Source organism: Penaeus monodon, chromosome 12 (genome assembly GCF_015228065.2).
Source record: "Penaeus monodon isolate SGIC_2016 chromosome 12, NSTDA_Pmon_1, whole genome shotgun sequence".
NCBI lineage: Eukaryota > Metazoa > Arthropoda > Malacostraca > Decapoda > Penaeidae > Penaeus > Penaeus monodon.
Genome location: NC_051397.1, coordinates 10,199,114 through 10,206,613, shown reverse-complemented (window position 1 = coordinate 10,206,613; position 7,500 = coordinate 10,199,114). Strand labels below are relative to the sequence as shown.

The following is a 7,500-nucleotide window of genomic DNA, read 5'->3' as shown; positions in this document are numbered from 1 at the left end:
TTACCAAGGTATTCGTGGCTAATGAGCTTAGCTGTTGACGCGGCAGATAATTTGAAATAATCAATAATCAATCTCCATCTTTTCATTAGGTGGTTCAATTAATTTTGTTTGACTTTAATTCTTGTGTTCCATTTGATATGTATGAGTGTAAATTATGAATAATAAATAGTGGTGGTACTATTTCTATTGTATTTGGTGATTCATTTGACCAGAATTCATTAGATATTGATATGAGAAGGAGAGTTATGCATTATGGTAACCATGCCATTCCTATGCGAATAAGCGGTCCTCCAGTGTAATTATCTGCTGTTGAGGCATTAATCTTTTCTTTTTTTACTAATATTTGTTTGTGTGTGGCTCCCACTGCTGCACAATATTCCAGTGTTGGGCGGACAAGTGTATATGTTTAGTGTCTTGTGTACAGCCGTGTAGGTTCCTTCTCAGGAAACCCAATGTTCCGTTAGATTTATGTTGTAGGTTGTCTATATGTGTTAAATTTTCATGTTGGTGTCTAGGTTGATTACTAGATTTTACTGTGATGGTGTGTTCGGTAATTGTTGTGAGTAAATTGAATATGGGAATTTAACAGGCGTTTGGGAAAGCATGATCCAGTAAAGCGTTTGTCCAATGATTCCGTTAGACTGTAGTCTTTAGTGGGAGATTTTGCCAAAGGCTTTGACGAAGTCTAACACAATAACCTCCATCTGTTTAACGCCACGTCTGTTTAGGAGTTTGGAAATGTGATGAGTAATAATGAGTTGGGATTCGCATGATCGTTTGGGTCGGAATCCGTGTTGAGTGTCAGTTATTACGTTGTTTGTATAAAGATGATTTATTATGTGTTCGTGTATATGTTCAAAGATTTTGGAGATGATGGAGGTGTGGGAGATGGTGACGTCTGCAGAAAACCAGTCGGGTGGGAGAGAGGATGTCCTGAGAGAGTGTGTGAATATGATTTCAAGGATAGGGGCGAGGACGGGATTCTAGTAGTTTTTGCATGTGTGTGTGTGTGTGTGTGTGTGTACATATCTATATACAAACATATGTATATACATGTATCTATACACACAAACGCGCGCGCGCGCGTTCGTATATATATATATAAACGAGAGACCACCGCAAGCTGAGAGATTATGAACGAGACGAGAAGTTGGACTTAGGATGGGTTAGTGAAAGGGGTCTTAGCTTGCTGGTTTATTCTTGAAAACAGTTATGAGACCCCCCAAGAGACCCCCAAGTCCCCGGGTCGAGGACGAGGTGGTGGAGCTACACCCTGTGTGGCTTGGCCTGTCTGCCGTGTCTCTCTCTGTCTCCCGAACGTGTCCTTTTATGCGGCGGTTCCCTTCGAGGCGGATGGTTACTCCCGTGCGAAAAGAGAAAGCCGGGCGACCCTGCATCCGCCCAAGGAGAAGCTGGGACAGAGCTACGTATTGTTGACAATAAATATATAATGCATATACGTATCTATACATTTACAGTATGTGTGTGTGTGTGTGTGTGTGTGTGTGTGTGTGTGTGTGTGTGTGTGTGTGTGTGTGTGTCTGTGTGTGTGTCTGTGTGTGTGTGTGTGTGTACATATATACATATATATACATATATATATACATATATATACCTTTATTTATTTATTTATTAAAATTATGTGTACGTGAATCGCACACAAAAAATATGCTGTAATGGCTTTGTTCGTACTTTCCATAGGGATGTGAGGCAAGAGTGACGCAGATAGCGAATCTTCCAAGGGCGGACTCAGGTATTTTCCTAGAGTCATCCACTTTTTATCAGTCGAAACGAATATGCACTTCAAGTGCATGGTGTTTACTGGCTGAATCCATGTCGGAATGGCTTCGTTGTCTGTCTAATGATTATCATCACAGAGCCGTCAATTTTCAAATACTCATCATTTATCACCAAATTGCCAAGTGCGTGGTCGCCTCGATAGAAAAAAAAAAGTATAATCAACTGCGTGCAAAACTGAGTATAAAAAATGAACGTCCCGTAATTATACGTATATCTATCACCAGAAGCTTTTACTTTCAGTTCATTACAGGACAGGGCTTCCTAAATAACCCTATTTTTCAACGCTACAGCATAGAATACAGTCATCTTCTTGAGTTCGCCTGTTCCTTATTTCACTTCCACACAGTTCCCTTAAAAATAAACTTTATTCTGTTCTCTCCTGTTTCTCTTCCATGCTTTCGTAACCATGTTGTTAATATTGGAGTTATTTTCAAGATCTTTTATTTTGCTTGCTGTCTCACTTATCTGGAGTTGTGTGTTGAGGCTAGAAGAAAGCAATAATCATAGATTTTACGTGTAATATAATAGTGACATGTTGTTTTTGATGGTGATATTCAGTTTGCCAAAAGCTTTCCAATCCTTCCGAAATTCTAAGAAATGTTTTTGATCTTTTACCCTGGAAGAATTTTTATTTTGTGTTTAGCTCTCTTTCCGTAATTATTATTTTATTTTATTTTGTTGTATTTACATTTTTTTTTTCACTTCATCCGTTTCATATATATTATTCAACTGGCTGATTCCATATCTCCTTTAGGTTTTGTGCTCATGTTTCTCCTCTTCTCTAAACACGATTTCATTTTATAGATACATTATTGGGCATGGGTATATGATGGAAGTAAATTAATTAGCAGTCCACGGTAATTTTCAGTATATTTAATTTCAAACATTTTCAAGTTCTACGTTTTCTGTTGCTTGGAATATAATGATATTGTGGGTTGTACTAAAATTTCGAATTACATTTATGTTATTTCAACATCAACTCATTTTATTATCATTATTATTATTATCATTGCACACACAATTGTAATGTATTGCTATAGAACAGATATGAATGAGAATGAATATTATTCTCATCCATACCTTTTCAACAACTGTCAACATGAATACGGTTCACTGTATTGGTGATTTACCAACGTTATTTGCAATGCATATAACGGCATCAATTACGTTGCAATTATTATTTGACATCACGATCTGTCTCTCACTCTTAAAGCTGTTGTTTGAACTGAGCCACGCCGACCGTGCCTCCTTCCTTGTTTCAGCAATGTTTTCACAATTAAGCTATTCTTGGAAGCGAAACGATGCATGTGTGTGTGTGTATATATAAGGGGAATGGTTCACTTGTGACACATTAATCCACAGCATCATGAAGCCTGCAATACTTGTCCTCATTCTTAGCCTCTCCGTTCTTGTGGCAGCCTACGAAACTGAGACAGAAGCTGTAACAATGAGCGTGTGAGTAGTGTTAAGTATATACACACATTGCATGAAAAATGTATGAACTTGTCCGGTTTAATTGACGTAGAATTTGTTGCAGAGTGAAAGTTTAGTGGTGATTACTTTTGTCACTAACGTAGTAATAGATTAAAAATAAAACAATATTTTTTTCTACTCATATTTACTAACGCATATGTATATATTATATATATATTATATGTATATATAAAAAATGCACAGTGCGGAAACTCAATTCACACCAGCTAAGCTTACACTAGACATGAGAAAGAGAAATAAATAAATAACCTTTTCTTTAATAAACATACATTTTCAGGGGGGTTAATCCAGAGGCTGATCATCCACACAGCCTCAGGAAAAGGTTGACTGATGACCCAAATAAGAAAAACACGTATGTACTATTACAGTCTTGACTGAATTATTGTGTACAAAACGAATAAAACAAAGGTAGAGGAAGAAAGAAAAACTAAATGATGATGTTTCGATTCAGTCTAAACTAACTACAATTATAACTATCAATTCCGTAATAATTATTATAAAGTCACTATCAGAATAGATCTTGAAGAATTGTAATTTATGACATATTGTAGTTGCTGCTTTTTTCGGTGGGGGACAGTCTTTTGTGCTTTTGCAGGTCACTGAGTACTTGCCAGCAGTACAAACCCATAACTTGTGTACTTTTATTTTCACCTCACAGCCACAGGGATCCTACAAATTCTAGAATTGCTGTAAGAATCTCAAGAACGGAAGAAAGTGACGGAGGCTCTATCTATCAGTAAATCAACTCAAAGAACACAAAATATAGAAGGTTAAACAGGAAAAAAAGACAAGATAAAAAATCAAGTAAGACCGGCAAGGAGGGACGAGAAATTATATAAATTTAGAAGTTTGTTATGTAAACAAGAAAGTAGTATATAGTATTTAATTTTCTGTTTCTGGGAAGTCATATCAATCCGTCTCCAACCATCTACTAAGAGTAACAGATGAACAAAAGGTAATTAAGTCGTAAAAACAGACTTGTAAATGTGCCAAGAATGTAACTACATTATATATGAATATGCTAAGAAGTAGATGTGATGAGAATAAAATGATAAAAGTTGACCCTACTTTTCTACCTTTCTTTACATTCTTATTATGCAACAATACACACTTGCACCACAGCAGTGCTTACATGGAAATAGCAAATAAAGCATTTTGAATGCGCCCCACAAGTTACATTTTTGAAATGATATTATAATATTTTGGATCCATACATATTTCTAATGCAGTTATCTCATTCCGTTGAGTAACCAGCTCTCGTCTTTACGTCAAAAAAAAAAAAAAATAATAATAATAATAATAATAATATAAAATAATAATATTCATAAATAAGTAAATAAATAAAAATAACCCTTTTCGCATATACCTTCGTGAGAAATACAAAAATTGCATTTCTGACGAAGACATATTTGAAACTTGTTATTACATCTCGTATTACAAAGATATTCATTTTCATTCGTGCCCTTTCTACATATGCACAGTAATACTTGTACAGAAACATATAGGTATAGGTTCTTGGATGTCTAGCTACCTCTCTATTAGTTTCCTCAAAAAAAAAAAAAAAAAAAAAAAAAAAAAAAAATCACATTGGCAAACAGACCCGAGGAATATTTCGAAGAAAACTATAGAAACATATAATATAAAAAAAGGCACAATACCCACGGACATTGCTCAAGTCCACATACACACGTGATTTTGTACAACATAAAACGAAAACGTAGTTCACTTCTGAATATAAACACAGATAAATAACTAAACGAGGAGACAAAACAGAGGAAGACAATATCAGTAAAAATACCGGCCATTTCAAGGTTAAACGTGCACCCGTCCCTGTTTTACACATTAGTTTCCTCGTCGTCAAGAGGCGGTGTATATAACGGGGGTTTTATTCACACCTGACAGTTACCTACACAGCGCCATGAAGTCAGCAGTTCTAGTCCTTGCCCTTGGTCTTGTCGTGTTGGTAGCGTCTGACTCCGTTGATGTACAAGCCACGAAAAAGGGCAGGTACGCTATAGACATCACTCTTGGAAGTGATCATTAATAGGTAAAATTGACTGATTATAGTTGCTACTGGTAGGCAACCGCGTAAATCTTTGTGGAAATGGCTACCATGACAAAAATGAATGTCTTTGGATAGATTGAATATATTTGGATAGTCAAGTTTTTCCAAGAAATAGTTCTACGTAACTTTACTCATTTGCGCTCTTGAACAATGCTTTTGATCTACGTTCTCTAAATGAATGATAGTATTTAGCCATATACGATAGGGAAATTACGGTATAATTGTAAATATATTTTTTCCTTCAAAAACTGAACCTCAAAATCTCTGTGTGCTTTACAATGAAGTGTCGTCTATCGCAAACTAGAACATTTATTATTCTGTTTTTACACTCGTTCATCTCGGTTGAATGATCAGTTACTTTTAATGTCACTGAGCAATTATATACAGGTACACAAGAACGTATATTTTTAATGATCCTTTGATTTCCAGCAAAATAGATGCAGAGGCAAAATATACACACGACATCAACGACAATGTCAGTGTGCATGCTGCCTTAACACATGCTCAGAATGGTGGTAAAAGGTATGTATATTCATAATCAAGTTTGCTTTCTCCTCTGCAATGAGAGAGAGAGAGAGAGAAAAAAAAATACTGATGCATTTTCCGTGTTAATATGTCTGTCATCAAAACCGAGGAACAAGTGATATCATTGTTGTTATTATTATTATCGACATTATGGTTTTTGGAGTTATAAAATGGTAGTAAAATAATACATGATATTGATAATGATAATATAGAATTGATAATAACCATGCTGATGATGATGATATTTATTTATAATGCCATAAATCAGGAACTAATGATATATTGTATGGAAACGTTCTTGGAGTCACGTTCATGTCTGGAGGATAGAAGGGGGGGGCGGCTCGAATGGTAATTATGAGGTATACGAATGGGTGAAGCATAAGCAGTCCCATGCATGTGACAGGCAACCGGAAATCAGAAAAAAAAATACACACACGCGCATATATAATATATATATATATATATATATATATATATATATATATATATATATATATATATATATATATACAAACCAACACCTAACAGAGTTTTTTGAGACCTTCCACATGTATATACTAAAACACTAATCGAAAAATGACCTAAAAGTAATGATATAAATCAAGAACACTTGCCATGTAAATCTGCTGGTGCAACTGAATCATCTACACAGAAAAAAAAGGGTGAGGCCGCCTACCTTTAATCCTCTGTCTTCCTTAGATCTACCTTACCCCCTAGTTCTGGCATAGAATTTTCTTCGTGACTCGCTTTACAGTCTATTTTCCTTAACTTTAGAAGTGAGCAAGATGATGGTAGGAACGTAAGGGAGAAATGCCTTATGTACACAGTGTATGTGAATATTTGATAAGCGTTTTATGCATAATAGTGTGACTGACTTTGAAATTCTGTCCTGCACTTATGAAACATCGTTATTGGCAGGAAGTTCCAAAATCGGCCAAATAATATTGAATGTAACTTTAAAAATATATATTTTGGGCCGGAAACGACCTTGCAATTGTGCGATTGCAGACTGATTTAGTGCCCTGCACCAACTTGACAACTTTAAAAGGAGGCTCATTAGTTCCTGAGATATGGCATTTACCTTAAATTTCAAAGAAAAAAAATACAACCCATTTTCACATCCCTTAAAATCGTAAGAGCTTAACAAATCCAGCTAATTTTCGACTGTGTGTTAAACTTTGCTAGCATTTGTATGCTGAATGCTTATATACATTAGAGGGAACTTTTGCTTCTTAATATCTAATCTTATTTCATATACCACAGCGACACTGGCCTTGGCATCGGCGCAACCCTCAAGTTCTAGAGTTCCGTGAAGCATCTTGGAATAAAGGGCAGAAACAGATATTTATTCTCTGGTGTTTTTCGTGAATTTAATCCAAAATTTTTAAATACATCACATTTTTTAAAGTGCACTGAACTTCTCCAACTTTCCACGCCTCTGATATGCAAAAGGAAATTAATGAGAAAATGTAGCGCAATCCCTTGAAAATTAACACTTAGATTTGACTTATGCCTAAGACATTACTGAGGCAGTGGATGTAATGCTGATAATAAAAGACAATTTTCACTATTTTTGTTTGCTATTCCTTGAAAATGATATTTAAGCTATTTGGTGT

General features: G+C 35.4%; 1 long non-coding RNA gene across 1 annotated transcript; it reads left to right on the top strand.

Moving 5' to 3' along the window:
* The first annotated feature begins 3,122 nt into the window (after positions 1-3,122).
* On the top strand, positions 3,123-4,356 carry LOC119579270. The gene is made up of 3 exons (XR_005229264.1): positions 3,123-3,255; positions 3,572-3,646; positions 3,953-4,356. It is a non-coding gene; the product is annotated as an uncharacterized LOC119579270 (long non-coding RNA).
* Positions 4,357-7,500: the final 3,144 nt, after the last annotated feature.